The 26,760-nt window shown below is 38.9% G+C and overlaps 1 long non-coding RNA gene across 1 annotated transcript in view; it reads right to left on the minus strand.

The window, feature by feature from the left end:
• The window catches only part of LOC146854988 (uncharacterized), a 57,999-nt gene extending 34,229 nt beyond the window's left edge, over positions 1-23,770 (minus strand). The window contains exon 1 of the long non-coding RNA XR_014981265.1: positions 23,494-23,770. This is a non-coding gene — a long non-coding RNA (uncharacterized LOC146854988). The remainder of the gene's footprint in view (positions 1-23,493) is intronic.
• Positions 23,771-26,760: the final 2,990 nt, after the last annotated feature.

A 26,760-nucleotide genomic window follows, 5' to 3' on the forward strand; every position in this document is an offset into this window, starting at 1 on the left:
CAAAACATTTCACGTTTGGCGTTATCATGCGCGTTACCTTTCTATCCTGACCCAGATTCGGATATTTGGTTGGTGTACTATTTTTCTAGCCTCACTCACACTTTTTTAACTCCAAATTAGCAACTTCGTGGTTTTTGGTGTGTTAACTAACTAAATAAAGGTCTTGCTTTGTTTTTATCTTTTGACTCTTCAGATCCAGTCTGCTTAGGCTATGCCTCCTTTCCCTTACATGAGCTTCTGTTGACTCGGCTCTAAGGGGTGAGTCTTTGTGCTTTGCCTAAACTTTATTACACATTGGCGCAAATCAGTCATCGTAATAGCGTAATGCATCAGGCACTACTTAGGTCTTATCAGCAACGCTACACACTTATGTGTTTTTTCCCTTTTTTTTTTTTTTAATTTCAGATTCAAGAGCAAGACATACATATTCCATTCTTGCTCCTATATTGATCGTTACGAATCGGGTATTTACCATACTAAACGGATGTATTAACTACTACGGTTAGTGTAACCACATTTAATTTTGATCTTTATAATTATGCCATTACTATTCATGGCACCCTATTTTCAGTGTTTTTTTAATCCATAGATTTGTGAACTCTCCAAACAGTCATTTTAAATACCTGTTGAGCCTCCATTAGTGGCTTTCTGCTATTCACGATATCTGCAAGCACTACTTTACTTATACTTGTTTTGTACCCATATATTAGACGCGGATTACTTGCATTCGGGACCTTTTACTTATTGGATACGATTCCGTGGATCTTGACACGCCATTGACTATCTAAGCATCATATTTTGTCAGTTGGTATGTTGTAAATGTGTTTCCCTATCTTAAATACTACTTCCTTAGTTTTACTCTACTAAATGACCTCGTTCTTTCTTCCTTGCTATAGTATACACCTTTTTGGGTTGTACTCATTCTCAATTTTACTATGGTATCTAGACACTTGACTACATAATATTATCTAATTCTTTACACTATGGTCTTTATTTTCTTGCCTGATTGATTTTCTTCTTCCATCTCAATTGCCTCATATGCCTTCATATATTTTTTTATCGCTTTTTACTATCGGGCTGCTTTCCTACTTTCCTTGGATTCATGACTTCTATTCACATGCCACTTATAGCATCACTCAAACTTCTCCTTTCTTTGCTGTGATAACCGTTTCTTCTTTTTCTCATTTGTTCTACTTGATTTTCATTCTTTCTTCTACTTTTCTTCTTAGTCACCCAATATGCTCTGCATGTATGTATATACTTTTCCTTTTAGTTATCTGGTCACATCTCCACAATCAGTGAATAATCCTCATAGCTGATACAAATGTAGGGGATATTTAATGTTTTTTTGGAATGTTTTTTTTGGATTGTACACAAATTCTTTTATATGTGTTTGTATCATAATATTCAATTTTGTCATCATTCTTTTAAAACATAAAAAGTTAAATTTTCTTTTCTTTTTATTGTATGACAGCCTTGAAAAAGTCATGGTACTAATTTTGTACAGACGAAACACGTGTTGGCTGCAATTCGTCTTCTACATGTATTAAAGAATATCACAATCAACACTATACTTAAGACTTTGGTGGATTCTCATTTCATCATCTGGAAACTGTTAGAACATCTTGACAACATTTCAGGAATATTATTGAAAAGAATTACTGCATTATCATTGGATTCCAATATCTATCCAGCATTTACAATATATTTTTACAGTTTTGGGATGTGCTACTTAAGCCATTTTTCTTATATATTTTCCGGCATTTTGTATCCTCAATTTGCTTACGGCACTTCTTGGTAGTAAGTGTCTCGGCCTACTAAGCACCCCTGTAAATACTATCAACAATTCCTATAATATACGCTTCTTACATTGTTTGTATTGACATCCTTTGGTCTCTTTTGAGGTGCGGTCCATCCCCATTTGGGGACACTACTACCTCTACATATATTTGTGAATTCAGTGGGTACCGGCACTCAATATCTCTGGAAGCGTGATCAGACTAAGCAATCACTCTGATCTTACTTTTTCTCAACACTAAAAACACTATATCATGGCAGGCTTTGATGATGAAAGGGATAGAATCTTTAATGACATCTTCTCAGGACATGGTGTACAATCCACCAGCATTGCTCCAAAGGAAACTAAACCTCAGGGACTTAAACAACTCTTTATCAAATTGGAGAGATTACGTAAATCTGAACTCTCCAGATGGTGGGATCTCACCACTCTGAAAAAATATATAGAAATAAAACAGGTACCTAGAGGCTTACGTGTGATTATTTTCCCAACATTCGAGGATTTAGATCCTGACTTACTACAGGAATGGGAGAACTTGATCTCATCCTCATCTTTTTGCATGATGGGTCTTCTCATCCGCCATGCAGAAAGGAGGAGATCCAAATTGTTGGCAGAAATTGAACTTGTGGAAGAAGAAATCAACAAATTGGATCTAAAAGAAACTATTGAAAAGAATTTTAAAATCTTAAAAGAAGTATTGAGTGCACATCAAAACTATATTCGTGACAAAAAAATTCGCAAACTTAAGAGGGATGAGAACAACTACAAGAACGGTCGCATCTTCACGTTTGCGAAAAAGTTCGATGAACATAAACCCAGAGCTGGTGTCAGGGATCTTGATAACACAAGAAGAGGTGCTGAAGCCACTATTAGTGAATCTGACCTCTCCAGTATCAGTAGTGGAACTAGTGAAACTAGAAGTGAAAAAACCCCTACTATTACCACCAACAATGATGTCCCGGGTACTTCCTCTTCTTCCTCTTTTTTATCCGAACTAGAAAGATACAGGAAAGGTACCAGATTGGGATTCAACAATCAGAAACCAAAGGGAAGAAAAGAACTAGACGGGGGGGAAGGAACAACAGAACTAGAAGAAAGCAAAAGAGTAACAAGATCAGTATCGCGGGTACAGAACCATTGAGTGCCGGTGCGACTTCTTTGAATGATGCTGTCTTAAATTGTGATAACTTACTTGCTTCAAACATTGATGATGATGTATCTATTATCAATTTGTCTAAACAGCCATTGACCAATATTGAGCTTAATGTACTTAGAAAGGGACTAAAGTTCTGTCCAATGTCTAGCCCGGACTTCACTTCCGAAGTCCACATTGACCTGTTTAAATTTGTACCGCGGCTGAAATTAAAAAAGTTTTTCAATACTCAGCAAAGACTGCGGCCTATACCTATTTATACTTCTAGCAACAGTGGTCAAACAATTGAAGACATACAGAACTTACATATGCTCTTGTCCCTGGATGACGATCTCCCAATAACTCCCAGCATGGAGGAGATCATACAAGATTTGGACATTAGTACTAATTTTGAAACTGATCGTGGACTAAAACCCAAGTCCTCATTTATTACCACATTACCATCTGACAATCTGATTGACTGCTTTTACAAAGCAGTCACCAATGAACTCTATTCATTAGAGGACAAAGTGCATCGTCATCCAGGTATCACCAAAGATAACCTAACCAAGGACGATAGAATTGCTCTTTCTAAATTGACTAGTTATTCGCTAGTGACTATTAAAGAAGCAGATAAGGGTGGAAACATTGTCCTTTTGGACAATGATTATTACCTTGGCGTAATTGAGGAACAGCTTTCAGACACAAATGCTTACACTAAGATCTGCTCCAATCCAACACAAGCCACTACTGACATAATTGAGAAAACACTACGATATTGGACTTCTGCTGGTCTTCTGTCTGAGATTGAATACAGATACTTATTCAATCCAACTCCGAGATCAGCCTACATATACATATTACCCAAGATCCACAAAAACATCACAATGCCATCTGGAAGACCCATTATTTCGGGCATTGGAGGACCCACTGAACACATATCAGAATACATTGATATGTTTTTGCAACCATTTGTACGACAACTACCATCGTTTATTGAGGACACTAAAGATCTTCTCAATAAGTTAGAACATTTCATCTGGACAGATGACCTTACCTTTGTATCTCTTGATGTAAACGATCTATACACCAGAATTCCTGTAGACAGAGGTATGGAAGCTCTAACTTATTTCCTTTCTAAATGTGACGCATCACTTTATGACCACACTAGGATGCTGTTGGATCTTACCAAACTTACTCTTGACAACAACTACTTCAAACATCTCGACACATGGTACAAACAACACTCGGGTGTTGCCATGGGGGCCAAGTTTTCTCCATCGTTTGCCAATCTATATGTGGGCTTTTTCGAACAGCAGCATATTTGGAGAGCTTGTCCACCACACTTGACTAACAACATAATGTATTGGGGTTGCTATATCGATGACATCCTCCTTATATGGGGTGGTACTGACTTACATCTGGACCAGTTCATCGGTCATCTTAACATCAATGAGTATAATTTGAAATTTACCCATAATTCAAGTAAACAACAGATAGACTTTCTAGACTTAACACTGTTTGCAGGCAAAGGGTTGGTCGAGACAAACCTTTTTCGTAAAATCACGGCATGTAACTCAGTTTTACATGCCAGTAGTGCACACCCTGCATCCCAAATCAGGGCAATTCCATTTGGAGAAATGACCCGTTTGAGGAGAAACTGCAGCACCGAAGAGGTTTTCCAAAATGAGATCAATGACCTCAAAAGACGCTTCTCTACTAGAGGCTATGATAATGAAACTCTTAACAAAGCTCACACCAGGATTAACAGATGAAATCGCACATATCTTCTCAAAAACAACAGTAAGGGGAAAAAGAATCAACCCAACAGAAAATAAATTGCAGTTATTACTCAGTACAACTCACATAGCAATGAGATCTATAGTTCTTTCCACAAACATTGGCACTTACTCAAACTAGATCACGACCTTGACCCTTACATCAAAATTAAGCCCCAGTTTACGTATAAGCGGGGTAGGACACTTAACAACATCTTCAACACATCACAAACAACTCATACTGAGAAACCAATTGTAAAATCTTGGCTACCTACAAAACCCAAGGGGTTTTTCAAGTGTTGCATGTGCAATGTTTGCCAATTCACAATCGACAAGACTACCAGTTTCTGTTATAACACCAAACAGATCTATAACATTAGACATTTTATCAACTGCAACACCAAATTTGTTGTATATTGCATTATATGCCAGTGTAAACGCATCTATGTGGGCAGCACGATACGGCCTTTAAAGGAGCGTATTCAAGGACATATCAGGGCTATACGAAACAACAACATCAACTACCCACTAGCCGTACACTATAATCAGGAACACAACCTGTCGGAAGTATTAAACATCAAATTTCATGGCATTGACAAATTGGTTGGGGATCCTAGGGGCGGTAATAAAATCCTAGCGCTGAGGAAACTAGAGTGCAAATGGCTAATTAAACTAAGATCTATAGACCTGGGAATTAACACTGATCGAGAGTTGCACGTTTTCCTAAAGGACTAACTGTACACTATTATGCTTGTTGTCTCTTTGTTGAAACAATGCATTGCATAGATGTCTTCATTTATCTGCAAAGTCTGATATTGTCTATCTCAATAACCATGCTCTTTTTCACTTTTTAATTAAGATCCATTGACTTAGGACCTAACATTGATTGAGAGATACAGGCTTTTCCTAAAAAACTAACTGTACATTATTATGCCTGTTGTTTCTTTGTTGAAATCGTGTATTGCATAGATGTCTTTGTATATCTGCAAATTCTGATATTGTCTATTTGAACAACCATGCTCCTTGTCACTTTTAATATGATGTACTTTGTTTCTTTTTCATGTTATCCTTCTTTTCCTTATTATTTGTGCTATTTGTGTTTTTTTGTGCCTTTTTACCTTTCTTTTTTCCTCAAACCTCACAATATACAGTGGAACTATTTTTCCATTTTCGAATAACTATTCCCTTACAGGGTTGCCCATATGGTTGATATACACATATAAGTCCGCCATTACTAAGTCGTTACGTCCATATACTGACATTGATGGATATTCAACTTGATATTCAATTAATTAATTTTTAAACAAATAACTTTGTATCGTTGCAATTTTTGAAGGTTCAACATTGCTATATACCTTTGCCTAACAACATTGAACTTTCCTCTCTTTTCTGGCATCGATATATGAACATGTTATAATATGGCGTTTGTATTATTACACATTTTATAACCGCCTATATTGCCTTCATTATTGCGACCTTATTTGGCAGCCATAGTTTTTTATCACTTTTGGATCGCCGAGACACATATTTTCTTTATAATCCTTTATTTACGGAATTTTATCTCATACTGCTGAAATCTTAATGCTCAACATTCCTATATATCCTTGCTTAAATATTATTGAACTCTCCTCTCTCTATTTGCATCGATATACGAACATGTTACAATATGGCGTCTGTGCTACTACACATTTGGAGACCACTTTAATTGTCTTCGATAATGCGATCTTATGTGGCAGCTAAGGATTCTATTGTCTTTGGGTCGATATTATAATAAGAATATTCTTTCATACTGGGAACACACTCTTTATCCTCACAGCATACCAATTTTAATTAACATCATCGTATTTTTCATAATAGACCAACGATTATCATGCTACAACATGGCGTCCTTGTTTTCATGTACCATAGGCCGCCTTTCTGATTTCCGATCATGTGACGCTATGACGTAGATAGGCATCCAATTATGTTCCACTGCTTAAAGTTGAGGTTTTCAAAACATTTCACGTTTGGCGTTATCATGCGCGTTACCTTTCTATCCTGACCCAGATTCGGATATTTGGTTGGTGTACTATTTTTCTAGCCTCACTCACACTTTTTTAACTCCAAATTAGCAACTTCGTGGTTTTTGGTGTGTTACCTAACTAAATAAGGGTCTTGCTTTGTTTTTATCTTTTGACTCTTCAGATCCAGTCTGCTTAGGCTATGCCTCCTTTCCCTTACATGAGCTTCTGTTGACTCGGCTCTAAGGGGTGAGTCTTTGTGCTTTGCCTAAACTTTATTACACATTGGCGCAAATCAGTCATCGTAATAGCGTAATGCATCAGGCACTACTTAGGTCTTATCAGCAACGCTACACACTTATGTGTTTTTTCCCTTTTTTGTTTTTTTACTTTCAGATTCAAGAGCAAGACATACATATTCCATTCTTGCTCCTATATTGATCGTTACGAATCGGGTATTTACCATACTAAACGGATGTATTAACTACTACGGTTAGTGTAACCACATTTAATTTTGATCTTTATAATTATGCCATTACTATTCATGGCACCCTATTTTCAGAGTTTTTTTAATCCATAGATTTGTGAACTCTCCAAACAGTCATTTGAAATACCTGTTGAGCCTCCATTAGTGGCTTTCTGCTATTCACGATATCTGCAAGCACTACTTTACTTATACTTGTTTTGTACCCATATATTAGACGCGGATTACTTGCATTCGGGACCTTTTACTTATTGGATACGATTCCGTGGAAATCTTGACACGCTATTGACTATCTAAGCATCATATTTTGTCAGTTGGTATGTTGTAAATGTGTTTCCCTATCTTAAATACTACTTCCTTAGTTTTACTCTACTAAATGACCTTGTTCTTTCTTCCTTGCTATAGTATACACCTTTTTGGGTTGTACTCATTCTCAATTTTACTATGGTATCTAGACACTTGACTACATAATATTATCTAATTCTTTACACTATGGTCTTTATTTTCTTGCCTGATTGATTTTCTTCTTCCATCTCAATTGCCTCATATGCCTTCATATATTTTTTTATCGCTTTTTACTATCGGGCTGCTTTCCTACTTTCCTTGGATTCATGACTTCTATTCACATGCCACTTATAGCATCACTCAAACTTCTCCTTTCTTTGCTGTGATAACCGTTTCTTCTTTTTCTCATTTGTTCTACTTGATTTTCATTCTTTCTTCTACTTTTCATCTTAGTCACCCAATATGCTCTGCATGTATGTATATACTTTTCCTTTTAGTTATCTGGTCACATCTCCACAATCAGTGAATAATCCTCATAGCTGATACAAATGTAGGGGATATTTAATGTTTTTTTGGAATGTTTTTTTTGGATTGTACACAAATTCTTTTATATGTGTTTGTATCATAATATTCAATTTTGTCATCATTCTTTTAAAACATAAAAAGTTAAATTTTCTTTTCTTTTTATTGTATGACAGCCTTGAAAAAGTCATGGTACTAATTTTGTACAGACGAAACACGTGTTGGCTGCAATTCGTCTTCTACATGTATTAAAGAATATCACAATCAACACTATACTTAAGACTTTGGTGGATTCTCATTTCATCATCTGGAAACTGTTAGAACATCTTGACAACATTTCAGGAATATTATTGAAAAGAATTACAGCATTATCATTGGATTCCAATATCTATCCAGCATTTACAATATATTTTTACAGTTTTGGGATGTGCTACTTAAGCCATTTTTCTTATATATTTTCCGGCATTTTGTATCCTCAATTTGCTTACGGCACTTCTTGGTAGTAAGTGTCTCGGCCTACTAAGCACCCCTGTAAATACTATCAACAATTCCTATAATATACGCTTCTTACATTGTTTGTATTGACATCCTTTGGTCTCTTTTGAGGTGCGGTCCATCCCCATTTGGGGACACTACTACCTCTACATATATTTGTGAATTCAGTGGGTACCGGCACTCAATATCTCTGGAAGCGTGATCAGACTAAGCAATCACTCTGATCTTACTTTTTCTCAACACTAAAAACACTATATCATGGCAGGCTTTGATGATGAAAGGGATAGAATCTTTAATGACATCTTCTCAGGACATGGTGTACAATCCACCAGCATTGCTCCAAAGGAAACTAAACCTCAGGGACTTAAACAACTCTTTATCAAATTGGAGAGATTACGTAAATCTGAACTCTCCAGATGGTGGGATCTCACCACTCTGAAAAAATATATAGAAATAAAACAGGTACCTAGAGGCTTACGTGTGATTATTTTCCCAACATTCGAGGATTTAGATCCTGACTTACTACAGGAATGGGAGAACTTGATCTCATCCTCATCTTTTGGCATGATGGGTCTTCTCATCCGCCATGCAGAAAGGAGGAGATCCAAATTGTTGGCAGAAATTGAACTTGTGGAAGAAGAAATCAACAAATTGGATCTAAAAGAAACTATTGAAAAGAATTTTAAAATCTTAAAAGAAGTATTGAGTGCACATCAAAACTATATTCGTGACAAAAAAATTCGCAAACTTAAGAGGGATGAGAACGACTACAAGAACGGTCGCATCTTCACGTTTGCGAAAAAGTTCGATGAACATAAACCCAGAGCTGGTGTCAGGGATCTTGATAACACAAGAAGAGGTGCTGAAGCCACTATTAGTGAATCTGACCTCTCCAGTATCAGTAGTGGAACTAGTGAAACTAGAAGTGAAAAAACCCCTACTATTACCACCAACAATGATGTCCCGGGTACTTCCTCGTCTTCCTCTTTTTTATCCGAACTAGAAAGATACAGGAAAGGTACCAAATTGGGATTCAACAATCAGAAACCAAAGGGAAGAAAAGAACTAGACGGGGGGGAAGGAACAACAGAACTAGAAGAAAGCAAAAGAGTAACAAGATCAGTATCGCGGGTACAGAACCATTGAGTGCCGGTGCGACTTCTTTGAATGATGCTGTCTTAAATTGTGATAACTTACTTGCTTCAAACATCGATGATGATGTATCTATTATCAATTTGTCTAAACAGCCATTGACCAATATTGAGCTTAATGTACTAAAGTTCTGTCCAACGTCTAGCCCGGACTTCACTTCCGAAGTCCACATTGACCTGTTTAAATTTGTACGGCGGCTGAAATTAAAAAAGTTTTTCAATACTCAGCAAAGACTGCGGCCTATACCTATTTATACTTCTAGCAACAGTGGTCAAACAATTGGAGACATACAGAACTTACATATGCTCTTGTCCCTGGATGACGATCTCCCAATAACTCCCAGCATGGAGGAGATCATACAAGATTTGGACATTAGTACTAATTTTGAAACTGATCGTGGACTAAAAACCCAAGTCCTCATTTATTACCACATTACCATCTGACAATCTGACAATCTGATTGACTGCTTTTACAAAGCAGTCACCAATGAACTCTATTCATTAGAGGACAAAGTGCATCGTCATCCAGGTATCACCAAAGATAACCTAACCAAGGACGAGAGAATTGCTCTTTCTAAATTGACTAGTTATTCGCTAGTGACTATTAAAGAAGCAGATAAGGGTGGAAACATTGTCCTTTTGGACAATGATTATTACCTTGGCGTAATTGAGGAACAGCTTTCAGACACAAATGCTTACACTAAGATCTGCTCCAATCCAACACAAGCCACTACTGACATAATTGAGAAAACACTACGATATTGGACTTCTGCTGGTCTTCTGTCTGAGATTGAATACAGATACTTATTCAATCCAACTCCGAGATCAGCCTACATATACATATTACCCAAGATCCACAAAAACATCACAATGCCATCTGGAAGACCCATTATTTCGGGCATTGGAGGACCCACTAAACACATATCAGAATACATTGATATGTTTTTGCAACCATTTGTACGACAACTACCATCGTTTATTGAGGACACTAAAGATCTTCTCAATAAGTTAGAACATTTCATCTGGACAGATGACCTTACCTTTGTATCTCTTGATGTAAACGATGTAAACGATCTATACACCAGAATTCCTGTAGACAGAGGAATGGAAGCTCTAACTTATTTCCTTTCTAAACGTGACGCATCACTTTATGACCACACTAGGATGCTGTTGGATCTTACCAAACTTACTCTTGACAACAACTACTTCAAACATCTCGACACATGGTACAAACAACACTCGGGTGTTGCCATGGGGGCCAAGTTTTCTCCATCGTTTGCTAATCTATATGTGGGCTTTTTCGAACAGCAGCATATTTGGAGAGCTTGTCCACCACACTTGACTAACAACATAATGTATTGGGGTTGCTATATCGATGACATCCTCCTTATATGGGGTGGTACTGACTTACATCTGGACCAGTTCATCGGTCATCTTAACATCAATGAGTATAATTTGAAATTTACCCATAATTCAAGTAAACAACAGATAGACTTTCTAGACTTAACACTGTTTGCAGGCAAAGGGTTGGTCGAGACAAACCTTTTTCGTAAAATCACGGCATGTAACTCAGTTTTACATGCCAGTAGTGCACACCCTGCATCCCAAATCAGGGCAATTCCATTTGGAGAAATGACCCGTTTGAGGAGAAACTGCAGCACCGAAGAGGTTTTCCAAAATGAGATCAATGACCTCAAAAGACGCTTCTCTACTAGAGGCTATGATAATGAAACTCTTAACAAAGCTCACACCAGGATTAACAGATGAAATCGCACAGATCTTCTCAAAAACAACAGTAAGGGGAAAAAGAATCAACCCAACAGAAAACAAATTGCAGTTATTACTCAGTACAACTCACATAGCAATGAGATCTATAGTTCTTTCCACAAACATAGGCACTTACTCAAACTAGATCACGACCTTGACCCTTACATCAAAATTAAGCCCCAGTTTACGTATAAGCGGGGTAGGACACTTAACAACATGTACAACACATCAAAAACAACTCATACTGAGAAACCAATTGTAAAATCTTGGCTACCTACAAAACCCAAGGGGTTTTTCAAGTGTTGCATGTGCAATGTTTGCCAATTCACAATCGACAAGACTACCAGTTTCTGTTATAACACCAAACAGATCTATAACATTAGACATTTTATCAACTGCAACACCAAATTTGTTGTATATTGCATTATATGCCAGTGTAAACGCATCTATGTGGGCAGCACGATACGGCCTTTAAAGGAGCGTATTCAAGGACATATCAGGGCTATACGAAACAACAACATCAACTACCCACTAGCCGTACACTATAATCAGGAACACAACCTGTCGGAAGTATTAAACATCAAATTTCATGGCATTGACAAATTGGTTGGGGATCCTAGGGGCGGTAATAAAATCCTAGCGCTGAGGAAACTAGAGTGCAAATGGCTAATTAAACTAAGATCTATAGACCTGGGAATTAACACTGATCGAGAGTTGCACGTTTTCCTAAAGGACTAACTGTACACTATTATGCTTGTTGTCTCTTTGTTGAAACAATGCATTGCATAGATGTCTTCATTTATCTGCAAAGTCTGATATTGTCTATCTCAATAACCATGCTCTTTTTCACTTTTTAATTAAGATCCATTGACTTAGGACCTAACATTGATTGAGAGATACAGGCTTTTCCTAAAAAACTAACTGTACATTATTATGCCTGTTGTTTCTTTGTTGAAATCGTGTATTGCATAGATGTCTTTGTATATCTGCAAATTCTGATATTGTCTATTTGAACAACCATGCTCCTTGTCACTTTTAATATGATGTACTTTGTTTCTTTTTCATGTTATCCTTCTTTTCCTTATTATTTGTGCTATTTGTGTTTTTTTGTGCCTTTTTACCTTTCTTTTTTCCTCAAACCTCACAATATACAGTGGAACTATTTTTCCATTTTCGAATAACTATTCCCTTACAGGGTTGCCCATATGGTTGATATACACATATAAGTCCGCCATTACTAAGTCGTTACGTCCATATACTGACATTGATGGATATTCAACTTGATATTCAATTAATTAATTTTTAAACAAATAACTTCGTATCGTTGCAATTTTTGAAGGTTCAACATTGCTATATACCTTTGCCTAACAACATTGAACTTTCCTCTCTTTTCTGGCATCGATATATGAACATGTTATAATATGGCGTTTGTATTATTACACATTTTATAACCGCCTATATTGCCTTCATTATTGCGACCTTATTTGGCAGCCATAGTTTTTATCACTTTTGGATCGCCGAGACACATATTTTCTTTATCATCCTTTATTTACGGAATTTTATCTCATACTGCTGAAATCTTAATGCTCAACATTCCTATATATCCTTGCTTAAATATTATTGAACTCTCCTCTCTCTATTTGCATCGATATACGAACATGTTACAATATGGCGTCTGTGCTACTACACATTTGGAGACCGCTTTAATTGTCTTCGATAATGCGATCTTATGTGGCAGCTAAGGATTCTATTGTCTTTGGGTCGATATTATAATAAGAATATTCTTTCATACTGGGAACACACTCTTTATCCTCACAGCATACCAATTTTAATTAACATCATCGTATTTTTCATAATAGACCAACGATTATCATGCTACAACATGGCGTCCTTGTTTTCATGTACCATAGGCCGCCTTTCTGATTTCCGATCATGTGACGCTATGACGTAGATAGGCATCCAATTATGTTCCACTGCTTAAAGTTGAGGTTTTCAAAACATTTCACGTTTGGCGTTATCATGCGCGTTACCTTTCTATCCTGACCCAGATTCGGATATTTGGTTGGTGTACTATTTTTCTAGCCTCACTCACACTTTTTTAACTCCAAATTAGCAACTTCGTGGTTTTTGGTGTGTTACCTAACTAAATAAGGGTCTTGCTTTGTTTTTATCTTTTGACTCTTCAGATCCAGTCTGCTTAGGCTATGCCTCCTTTCCCTTACATGAGCTTCTGTTGACTCGGCTCTAAGGGGTGAGTCTTTGTGCTTTGCCTAAACTTTATTACACATTGGCGCAAATCAGTCATCGTAATAGCGTAATGCATCAGGCACTACTTAGGTCTTATCAGCAACGCTACACACTTATGTGTTTTTTCCCTTTTTTGTTTTTTTACTTTCAGATTCAAGAGCAAGACATACATATTCCATTCTTGCTCCTATATTGATCGTTACGAATCGGGTATTTACCATACTAAACGGATGTATTAACTACTACGGTTAGTGTAACCACATTTAATTTTGATCTTTATAATTATGCCATTACTATTCATGGCACCCTATTTTCAGAGTTTTTTTAATCCATAGATTTGTGAACTCTCCAAACAGTCATTTGAAATACCTGTTGAGCCTCCATTAGTGGCTTTCTGCTATTCACGATATCTGCAAGCACTACTTTACTTATACTTGTTTTGTACCCATATATTAGACGCGGATTACTTGCATTCGGGACCTTTTACTTATTGGATACGATTCCGTGGAAATCTTGACACGCTATTGACTATCTAAGCATCATATTTTGTCAGTTGGTATGTTGTAAATGTGTTTCCCTATCTTAAATACTACTTCCTTAGTTTTACTCTACTAAATGACCTTGTTCTTTCTTCCTTGCTATAGTATACACCTTTTTGGGTTGTACTCATTCTCAATTTTACTATGGTATCTAGACACTTGACTACATAATATTATCTAATTCTTTACACTATGGTCTTTATTTTCTTGCCTGATTGATTTTCTTCTTCCATCTCAATTGCCTCATATACCTTCATATATTTTTTTATCGCTTTTTACTATCGGGCTGCTTTCCTACTTTCCTTGGATTCATGACTTCTATTCACATGCCACTTATAGCATCACTCAAACTTCTCCTTTCTTTGCTGTGATAACCGTTTCTTCTTTTTCTCATTTGTTCTACTTGATTTTCATTCTTTCTTCTACTTTTCATCTTAGTCACCCAATATGCTCTGCATGTATGTATATACTTTTCCTTTTAGTTATCTGGTCACATCTCCACAATCAGTGAATAATCCTCATAGCTGATACAAATGTAGGGGATATTTAATGTTTTTTTGGAATGTTTTTTTTGGATTGTACACAAATTCTTTTATATGTGTTTGTATCATAATATTCAATTTTGTCATCATTCTTTTAAAACATAAAAAGTTACATTTTCTTTTCTTTTTATTGTATGACAGCCTTGAAAAAGTCATGGTACTAATTTCGTACAGACGAAACACGTGTTGGCTGCAATTCGTCTTCTACATGTATTAAAGAATATCACAATCAACACTATACTTAAGACTTTGGTGGATTCTCATTTCATCATCTGGAAACTGTTAGAACATCTTGACAACATTTCAGGAATATTATTGAAAAGAATTACTGCATTATCATTGGATTCCAATATCTATCCAGCATTTACAATATATTTTTACAGTTTTGGGATGTGCTACTTAAGCCATTTTTCTTATATATTTTCCGGCATTTTGTATCCTCAATTTGCTTACGGCACTTCTTGGTAGTAAGTGTCTCGGCCTACTAAGCACCCCTGTAAATACTATCAACAATTCCTATAATATACGCTTCTTACATTGTTTGTATTGACATCCTTTGGTCTCTTTTGAGGTGCGGTCCATCCCCATTTGGGGACACTACTACCTCTACATATATTTGTGAATTCAGTGGGTACCGGCACTCAATATCTCTGGAAGCGTGATCAGACTAAGCAATCACTCTGATCTTACTTTTTCTCAACACTAAAAACACTATATCATGGCAGGCTTTGATGATGAAAGGGATAGAATCTTTAATGACATCTTCTCAGGACATGGTGTACAATCCACCAGCATTGCTCCAAAGGAAACTAAACCTCAGGGACTTAAACAACTCTTTATCAAATTGGAGAGATTACGTAAATCTGAACTCTCCAGATGGTGGGATCTCACCACTCTGAAAAAATATATAGAAATAAAACAGGTACCTAGAGGCTTACGTGTGATTATTTTCCCAACATTCGAGGATTTAGATCCTGACTTACTACAGGAATGGGAGAACTTGATCTCATCCTCATCTTTTGGCATGATGGGTCTTCTCATCCGCCATGCAGAAAGGAGGAGATCCAAATTGTTGGCAGAAATTGAACTTGTGGAAGAAGAAATCAACAAATTGGATCTAAAAGAAACTATTGAAAAGAATTTTAAAATCTTAAAAGAAGTATTGAGTGCACATCAAAACTATATTCGTGACAAAAAAATTCGCAAACTTAAGAGGGATGAGAACGACTACAAGAACGGTCGCATCTTCACGTTTGCGAAAAAGTTCGATGAACATAAACCCAGAGCTGGTGTCAGGGATCTTGATAACACAAGAAGAGGTGCTGAAGCCACTATTAGTGAATCTGACCTCTCCAGTATCAGTAGTGGAACTAGTGAAACTAGAAGTGAAAAAACCCCTACTATTACCACCAACAATGATGTCCCGGGTACTTCCTCTTCTTCCTCTTTTTTATCCGAACTAGAAAGATACAGGAAAGGTACCAGATTGGGATTCAACAATCAGAAACCAAAGGGAAGAAAAGAACTAGACGGGGGGGGAAGGAACAACAGAACTAGAAGAAAGCAAAAGAGTAACAAGATCAGTATCGCGGGTACAGAACCATTGAGTGCCGGTGCGACTTCTTTGAATGATGCTGTCTTAAATTGTGATAACTTACTTGCTTCAAACATTGATGATGATGTATCTATTATCAATTTGTCTAAACAGCCATTGACCAATATTGAGCTTAATGTACTAAAGTTCTGTCCAAAGTCTAGCCCGGACTTCACTTCCGAAGTCCACATTGACCTGTTTAAATTTGTACGGCGGCTGAAATTAAAAAAGTTTTTCAATACTCAGCAAAGACTGCGGCCTATACCTATTTATACTTCTAGCAACAGTGGTCAAACAATTGGAGACATACAGAACTTACATATGCTCTTGTCCCTGGATGACGATCTCCCAATAACTCCCAGCATGGAGGAGATCATACAAGATTTGGACATAGTACTAATTTTGAAACTGATCGTGGACTAAAAACCCAAGTCCTCATTTATTACCACATTACCATCTGACAATCTGACAATCTGATTGACTGCTTTTACAAAGCAGTCACCAATGAACTCTATTCATTAGAGGACAAAGTGCATCGTCATCCAGGTATCACCAAAGATAACCTAACCAAGGACGAGAGAATTGCTCTTTCTAAATTGACTAGTTATTCGCTAGTGACTATTAAAGAAGCAGATAAGGGTGGAAACATTGTCCTTTTGGACAATGATTATTACCTTGGCGTAATTGAGGAACAGCTTTCAGACACAAATGCTTACACTAAGATCTGCTCCAATCCAACACAAGCCACTACTGACATAATTGAGAAAACACTACGATATTGGACTTCTGCTGGTCTTCTGTCTGAGATTGAATACAGATACTTATTCAATCCAACTCCGAGATCAGCCTACATATACATATTACCCAAGATCCACAAAAACATCACAATGCCATCTGGAAGACCCATTATTTCGGGCATTGGAGGACCCACTAAACACATATCAGAATACATTGATATGTTTTTGCAACCATTTGTACGACAACTACCATCGTTTATTGAGGACACTAAAGATCTTCTCAATAAGTTAGAACATTTCATCTGGACAGATGACCTTACCTTTGTATCTCTTGATGTAAACGATGTAAACGATCTATACACCAGAATTCCTGTAGACAGAGGTATGGAAGCTCTAACTTATTTCCTTTCTAAACGTTACGCATCACTTTATGACCACACTAGGATGCTGTTGGATCTTACCAAACTTACTCTTGACAACAACTACTTCAAACATCTCGACACATGGTACAAACAACACTCGGGTGTTGCCATGGGGGCCAAGTTTTCTCCATCGTTTGCTAATCTATATGTGGGCTTTTTCGAACAGCAGCATATTTGGAGAGCTTGTCCACCACACTTGACTAACAACATAATGTATTGGGGTTGCTATATCGATGACATCCTCCTTATATGGGGTGGTACTGACTTACATCTGGACCAGTTCATCGGTCATCTTAACATCAATGAGTATAATTTGAAATTTACCCATAATTCAAGTAAACAACAGATAGACTTTCTAGACTTAACACTGTTTGCAGGCAAAGGGTTGGTCGAGACAAACCTTTTTCGTAAAATCACGGCATGTAACTCAGTTTTACATGCCAGCAGTGCACACCCTGCATCCCAAATCAGGGCAATTCCATTTGGAGAAATGACCCGTTTGAGGAGAAACTGCAGCACCGAAGAGGTTTTCCAAAATGAGATCAATGACCTCAAAAGACGCTTCTCTACTAGAGGCTATGATAATGAAACTCTTAACAAAGCTCACACCAGGATTAACAGATGAAATCGCACAGATCTTCTCAAAAACAACAGTAAGGGGAAAAAGAATCAACCCAACAGAAAACAAATTGCAGTTATTACTCAGTACAACTCACATAGCAATGAGATCTATAGTTCTTTCCACAAACATAGGCACTTACTCAAACTAGATCACGACCTTGACCCTTACATCAAAATTAAGCCCCAGTTTACGTATAAGCGGGGTAGGACACTTAACAACATGTACAACACATCACAAACAACTCATACTGAGAAACCAATTGTAAAATCTTGGCTACCTACAAAACTCAAGGGGTTTTTCAAGTGTTGCATGTGCAATGTTTGCCAATTCACAATCGACAAGACTACCAGTTTCTGTTATAACACCAAACAGATCTATAACATTAGACATTTTATCAACTGCAACACCAAATTTGTTGTATATTGCATTATATGCCAGTGTAAACGCATCTATGTGGGCAGCACGATACGGCCTTTAAAGGAGCGTATTCAAGGACATATCAGGGCTATACGAAACAACAACATCAACTACCCACTAGCCGTACACTATAATCAGGAACACAACCTGTCGGAAGTATTAAACATCAAATTTCATGGCATTGACAAATTGGTTGGGGATCCTAGGGGCGGTAATAAAATCCTAGCGCTGAGGAAACTAGAGTGCAAATGGCTAATTAAACTAAGATCTATAGACCTGGGAATTAACACTGATCGAGAGTTGCACGTTTTCCTAAAGGACTAACTGTACACTATTATGCTTGTTGTCTCTTTGTTGAAACAATGCATTGCATAGATGTCTTCATTTATCTGCAAAGTCTGATATTGTCTATCTCAATAACCATGCTCTTTTTCACTTTTTAATTAAGATCCATTGACTTAGGACCTAACATTGATTGAGAGATACAGGCTTTTCCTAAAAAACTAACTGTACATTATTATGCCTGTTGTTTCTTTGTTGAAATCGTGTATTGCATAGATGTCTTTGTATATCTGCAAATTCTGATATTGTCTATTTGAACAACCATGCTCCTTGTCACTTTTAATATGATGTACTTTGTTTCTTTTTCATGTTATCCTTCTTTTCCTTATTATTTGTGCTATTTGTGTTTTTTTGTGCCTTTTTACCTTTCTTTTTTCCTCAAACCTCACAATATACAGTGGAACTATTTTTCCATTTTCGAATAACTATTCCCTTACAGGGTTGCCCATATGTTTGATATACACATATAAGTCCGCCATTACTAAGTCGTTACGTCCATATACTGACATTGATGGATATTCAACTTGATATTCAATTAATTAATTTTTAAACAAATAACTTCGTATCGTTGCAATTTTTGAAGGTTCAACATTGCTATATACCTTTGCCTAACAACATTGAACTTTCCTCTCTTTTCTGGCATCGATATATGAACATGTTATAATATGGCGTTTGTATTACTACACATTTTATAACCGCCTATATTGCCTTCATTATTGCGACCTTATTTGGCAGCCATAGTTTTTATCACTTTTGGATCGCCGAGACACATATTTTCTTTATAATCCTTTATTTACGGAATTTTATCTCATACTGCTGAAATCTTAATGCTCAACATTCCTATATATCCTTGCTTAAATATTATTGAACTCTCCTCTCTCTATTTGCATCGATATACGAACATGTTACAATATGGCGTCTGTGCTACTACACATTTGGAGACCGCTTTAATTGTCTTCGATAATGCGATCTTATGTGGCAGCTAAGGATTCTATTGTCTTTGGGTCGATATTATAATAAGAATATTCTTTCATACTGGGAACACACTCTTTATCCTCACAGCATACCAATTTTAATTAACATCATCGTATTTTTCATAATAGACCAACGATTATCATGCTACAACATGGCGTCCTTGTTTTCATGTACCATAGGCCGCCTTTCTGATTTCCGATCATGTGACGCTATGACGTAGATAGGCATCCAATTATGTTCCACTGCTTAAAGTTGAGGTTTTCAAAACATTTCACGTTTGGCGTCGTCATGCGCGTTACCTTTCTATCCTGACCCAGATTCGGATATTTGGTTGGTGTACTATTTTTCTAGCCTCACTCACACTTTTTTAACTCCAAATTAGCAACTTCGTGGTTTTTGGTGTGTTACCTAACTAAATAAGGGTCTTGCTTTGTTTTTATCTTTTGACTCTTCAGATCCAGTCTGCTTAGGCTATGCCTCCTTTCCCTTACATGAGCTTTTGTTGACTCGGCTCTAAGGGGTGAGTCTTTGTGCTTTGCCTAAACTTTATTACACATTGGCGCAAGTCAGTCATCGTAATAGCGTAATGCATCAGGCACTACTTAGGTCTTATCAGCAACGCTACACACTTATGTGTTTTTTCCCTTTTTTTTATTTTTTTTTTACTTTCAGATTCAAGAGCAAGACATACATATTCCATTCTTGCTCCTATATTGATCGTTACGAATCGGGTATTTACCATACTAAACGGATGTATTAACTACTACTGTTAGTGTAACCACATTTAATTTTGATCTTTATAATTATGCCATTACTATTCATGGCACCCAATTTTCAGTGTTTTTTTAATCCATAGATTTGTGAACTCTCCAAACAGTCCTTTTAAATACTTGTTGAGCCTCCATTAGTGGCTTTCTGCTATGCACGATATCTGCAAGCACTACTTTACTTATACTTGTTTGTACCCATATATTAGACGCGGATTGCTTGCATTCGGGACCTTTTACTTATTGGATACGATTCCGTGGAAATCTTGACACGCTATTGACTATCTAAGCATCATATTTTGTCAGTTGGTATGTTGTAAATGTGTTTCCCTATCTTAAATACTACTTTCTTAGTTTTACTCTACTAAATGACCTCGCTCTTTCTTCCTTGCTATAGTATACACCTTTTTGGGTTGTACTCATTCTCAATTTTACTATGGTATCTAGACACTTGACTACATAATATTATCTAATTCTTTACACTACGGTCTTTATTTTCTTGCCTGATTGATTTTCTTCTTCCATCTCAATTGCCTCATATGCCTTCATATATTTTTTTATCGCTTTTTACTATCGGGCTGCTTTCCTACTTTCCTTGGATTCATGACTTCTATTCACATGCCACTTATAGCATCACTCAAACTTCTCCTTTCTTTGCTGTGATAACCGTTTCTTCTTTTTCTCATTTGTTCTACTTGATTTTCATTCTTTCTTCTACTTTTCATCTTAGTCACCCAATATGCTCTGCATGTATGTATATACTTTTCCTTTTAGTTATCTGTTCACATCTCCACAATCAGAGAATAATCCTCATAGCTGATACAAATGTAGGGGATATTTAATGTTTTTTTGGAATGTTTTTTTTGGATTGTACACAAATTCTTTTATATGTGTTTGTATCATAATATTCAATTTTGTCATCATTCTTTTAAAACATAAAAAGTTAAATTTTCTTTTCTTTTTATTGTATGACAGCCTTGAAAAAGTCATGGTACTAATTTTGTACAGGCGAAACACGTGTTGGCTGCAATTCGTCTCCTACATGTATTAAAGAATATCACAATCAACACTATACTTAAGACTTTGGTGGATTCTCATTTCATCATCTGGAAACTGTTAGAACATCTTGACAACATTTCAGGAATATTATTGAAAAGAATTACTGCATTATCATTGGATTCCAATATCTATCCAGCATTTACAATATATTTTTACAGTTTTGGGATGTGCAACTTTTTTCCATTTTTCTTACTGAAAAATGATATATTGATCTCTTAAAAAAAGACCCTGACATTAATGCCAACTGTAAAATATCAGTAGGGCCCAGATAGTAGCAGTGGCATAACACAAAATGATGCTGCCTCTACAGAATATTAAGAAGGGGCCCCTGAGTCTCCCATATTTCAAAGATATTCATTGATCTTGGTCTCAATGGCGGTCCTTGAAGAGTTAGGGGGCACTTAAGGGTTAGGGGTGGTCCTGGGTCACAGAGGCTGCAAGGGCTCTATTATGCCGCTTGAAATAAAGAGCTGGGTGAGCCGAAAGGCGTCAAACACCCGAAAACTGGAGGTGGAAAAACAAGCAGAGGCCTTTCATTGTAAGGTGTGGGGAACCCACAGAGAGAGGGCTCTTGCTCTCCAAGAGCAGGGAGGCATTTAGGACTGAGATGAGATGGTGGATAGAGCATTGCCAGAGATCTCCTTTCCTCTCTGCGCCATCTCTCTTAAAAGTGTCTGTTCAGAGGAGGCAGACACCCCTTGTTTATGCTGGCGCTCCAAGGGATCTGTAATACATGAATGCAGGTGAGAATAGTGCCAGGGCAGCAGTCCTGCCACCCTCCTTACACCGTGCCCCCAAACACGACACGTTAATGCAGCACAGTTACAGGAGGGGGACACCCTTGTTTTTATGCGGTGGGGTCCCAGCAGGGGAAGTGCATGTTCTGAGGAGTGGGCTGATCTGGGCTGGAACCTCTGTCTGCACTGTGATCTTTGGACTTCCTCGAGATATGCAGTGAGTGTGATGAAACATTAATTAACATGAAATAGTGCAGCAAAAGACAAGACACGTACAAAAGGACGGGTATAACCAGGCTGGAGTGCGTCAGTGGTGGGCCACAAGAGGATATGACCTAACAGCCAGAGCTGCCGAGTTTAGAGCTGGTGAACTAGGTTTGAGTCCCGGCATTCTGGGCAAATCACTTAATCTACCCGTGTCTATCAATTATGAATGCGCAATGTAACTGATGCTCGTGTAAAGAGCTCCAATGCATTCGGGTCGAGTTCACGCTATATAAAACTGAAAAAAAGGATAAGAATCGGTGGGAACAGCGATAAACGGCCATACCAAACTTTTGGGATTGTTAACAAAAAAAGAAACTTAATAGGGGATCGGAGATCAGGGGGTGTCAAGAGCTGTCCTTCTGTAAGTGTGGCGGATGGAAAGTCCCCCGTAGTGGCTCACTCCTAAATGCCCCCATCAGTAGTAGTAGTAAGCGCCATATACAATTACAAACAGGTGGAATGCACCTTTCTGATCCTCTCAATACATTACAGTACAACATAATACGGTTTCATTGGCCTGATTAGATGTACAAGTACTCGATTTGTAGTACTCCATAGCATCCCCTCTTTTTAACGTCACCTGGTCGCCCGTCTTCTCACCACTATTTGAGTAGCACTCTTTTTGCAGTGCTCTCTGAACCCCACTTTTGGTCTAGTGCACCCTGATGGTCCATTTTCACAATCCTCCCATTGCTCTTCTCAGGTTGCTCGTCTATTTCCAGATCCATTGCTTGCTCATCTGGACTCACCTACTGGATCAACAAGATACTCTTTTTACTCAGGTACCACCCCAAGTAAAGCAGGGACACTTCACCTGTCTAGGGTCCCCAAGCTGGCAGAGACTGATGTTAGGCTGATGGTCCGCTGTTGCTGCTACCACCAGCACAGCTGGTGGCACGGCAGGTCTGTGGGGCTTCCTGGCTGAGGGTACTGATGCTGCAGACACTGTACTGGGCTCATAGGGCGGCAGTTTGTCCATGGCTTCCGCAGGATGTGCTCAGATTCCTGCAAGCTGTTATCTTGCCAAGTTAGCGCACAGGAGGCGCAAGTGTGAATCCGAGCCGCTGGCAGTTCTCTGCTCCAGCAGGACCTGCACCTGCGCCGACATGGAAGAAGGACAACCATAGCAAATAACGACGCCACCAAAGCGGCTTTTTGCTACTGGCAGCTCTAAACGTATTGGTGATAGAAATAATCAAATCGTCTGAAACGTAAAATACAGTTTATTATATTGTACAAAGTTGCTTGAAAACACATTTCCTCAAAATATAAAAACAAGTAGAAGTGTTAAGGTCCCTGTAAAGTTATTTAATATCTTAAACACGGTAGTGGCATAATGGTGTATATCAGCTACAGAAGTGTAGCATTACATGCCAATCTATGTTGGTTTCATTGTTTTCGAAGGGAGATACCGAACTTGAAAATGGTTGGTGGACAAAGCTAATTGTAGTAAGAAGCTTCTGACTACTTGATAATTGTGTCCTTTTTCTATGCCTATGTCCCTTCTACATTATTGGAAACTCTCGCTAGAATAATTGACTGTAGTCAGGTTCACCGGGACAGAGCAGTCCGTGGTGATTAATGCGGGAATGCATGTGGGCGACAAGGCACGGAATGGGGGGTGGGGGGCTGGAGAAGGCATCGGACTGCGGGAGGGTGGGTGCCACGGGAAGAAAGTAGTACAAAAGGGGGTGGTGATGGACGGAGCATCAGAACTAATCAAACACTCACACCCAGTCAACAGATCTGGGTTTGATCCATCACCGTTCTTTAGCCCACTCTGCCACCCCAGTTCAGACATGGCCATATGCAAATCAGTCTGACCCTGTGCCTCATGGGAACAGTCCAGCCCGAACTGCCAAGCCATGCCTTCCCTGGACCGGAAACAAGCTTCCTGGGACCGGTTTCTGGCATTTCAGCCGTCTTCAGCCAGACTTGCTTGAATCCAGTGGCAAAGTGAGCAAGGGACTCACGTCTGAGCATACCCTGCCAAATTATGGCGAACAAAGCGGTACAAAAGGGGGTGGTGATGGACAGAGCATCGGAACCAATCAAACACTCACACCCAGTCAACAGATCTGGGTTTGATCCATCACCGTTCTTTAGCCCACTCTGCCACCCCAGTTCAGACATGGCCATATGCAAATCAGTCTGACCCTGTGCCTCATGGGAACAGTCCAGCCCGAACTGCCAAGCCATGCCTTCCCTGGACCGGAAACAAGCTTCCTAGGACCGGATTCTGGCATTTCAGCCGTCTTCAGCCAGGCTTGCTTGAATCCAGTGGCAAAGTAAGCAAGGGACTCACGTCTGAGCATACCCTGCCAACTTATGGCGAACAAAGCGGTACAAAAGGGGGTGGTGATGGACGGAGCATCAGAACCAATCAAACACTCACACCCAGTCAACAGATCTGGGTTTGATCCATCACCGTTCTTTAGCCCACTCTGCCACCCCAGTTCAGACATGGCCATAGGCAAATCAGTCTGGCCCTGTGCCTCATGGGAACAGTCCAGCCCGAACTGCCAAGCCATGCCTTCCCTGGACCGGAAACAAGCTTCCTAGGACCGGTTTCTGGCATTTCAGCCGTCTTCAGCCAGGCTTGCTTGAATCCAGTGGCAAAGTGAGCAAGGGACTCACGTCTGAGCATACCCTGCCAACTTATGGCGAACAAAGCTCGGGCTGGACTGTTCCCATGAGCCACAGGGTCAGACTGATTTGCATATGGCCATGTCTGAACTGGGGTGGCAGAGTGGGCTAAAGAACGGTGATGGATCAAACCCAGATCTGTTGACTGGGTGTGAGTGTTTGATTGGTTCCGATGCTCTGTCCATCACCACCCCCTTTTGTACGGGAAGAAAGTAGTCTGCAGTGAAGAGGCCAGTAGCCATGGAAGGACATGAATGATGACATGGCCGTCATACGGTGGGACTAACAACCCTACATCCCAATCAGAAAGCAGCATTTAAGACACAGGCCAATCAAAATGATGGGCGTAGAGTGGGAGGAGCTTCCACACTATATTGCATACCTTATGCCTCGCAAAGCGATGGCAGCGCATTTGCGCTGCAACGCTAGGCTAGACCTAAAAAATGATCTGCCCTACTACTACTACTATCAGTGCTGTAGACACTACTGCCAACAGGCTTGGGAGAGCTGGAAGAATGTCTGCGGTGACTGCAGCCTGGGACAATCTCGAAGAATGAATGCAGTGGCTGTTGCCTCGGACAAGCTGGAACAATGTCTGTTGAAGATGGAGCCTTGGACAAGCTGGAAGAATGCCTGTTGGAGATGCAGCCTTGGACAAGCCGGGAGAATGCCGGTTGGAAATGTAGCCTTGGACAAGCTGTAAGAATGTCTGTGGTGGCTGCAGCCTTGGACACGCTGGAAGAATATGTTCAGCCTTGGACACGCTGGAAGAATGTATGAAGTGGCTGCAGCCCTTGATAAGCTGGAAGAATGTGTGTGGTGGCTGCAGTCTTAGACAAGCTGGAATAATGTCTGTGGTGCTGTAGCTTTGGACAAGCTTAAAGAATAGCTGTGGTGACAGCAGGCTAGGACAACCCCGAAAAATATCTGCAATGGCTGCATCTTTGAACAAGCTGAAGCTACATCTTTGGACAAGCTGTAAGAACGTCTGTGGTGGCTGCAGCCTTGAACAAGCTGTAAGAATGTCTGCAGCCTTGGACAAGCTGTAAGAATGTCTGCAGTCTTGTACAAAATGGAATAATGTCTGCAGTAGCTGCAGACTTGGACAAGCAGAAAGAATGACTTTGTGACTGCAGCCTTGGAGATGCTGGAAGAATGTATGCGGTGGCAGCAGCCTTGGACAAGCTGGAAAATGTCTGCGGTGGCAGCCTTAGACAAGCTGGAAGAATGGCTTTGTGGCTGCAGCGTTAGACAAGCTCGAAAAATGTCTGTGGTGGCTGCAGGCTTGGACAAGCTGAAAGAATGGCTTTGTGGCTGCAGTCTTGGACAAGCTGGAAGAATGTCTGCGGTGGCAGCAGCCTTGGACAAGCTGGAAGAATGTGTGTGGTGGCTACAGCGTTAGACAAGCTGGAATAATGTCTGTGGTGGCTGCAGC

The sequence above is a fragment of the Triturus cristatus genome, chromosome 4_1, assembly GCF_964204655.1.
Source record: "Triturus cristatus chromosome 4_1, aTriCri1.1, whole genome shotgun sequence".
NCBI classification, from domain to species: Eukaryota; Metazoa; Chordata; class Amphibia; order Caudata; family Salamandridae; genus Triturus; species Triturus cristatus.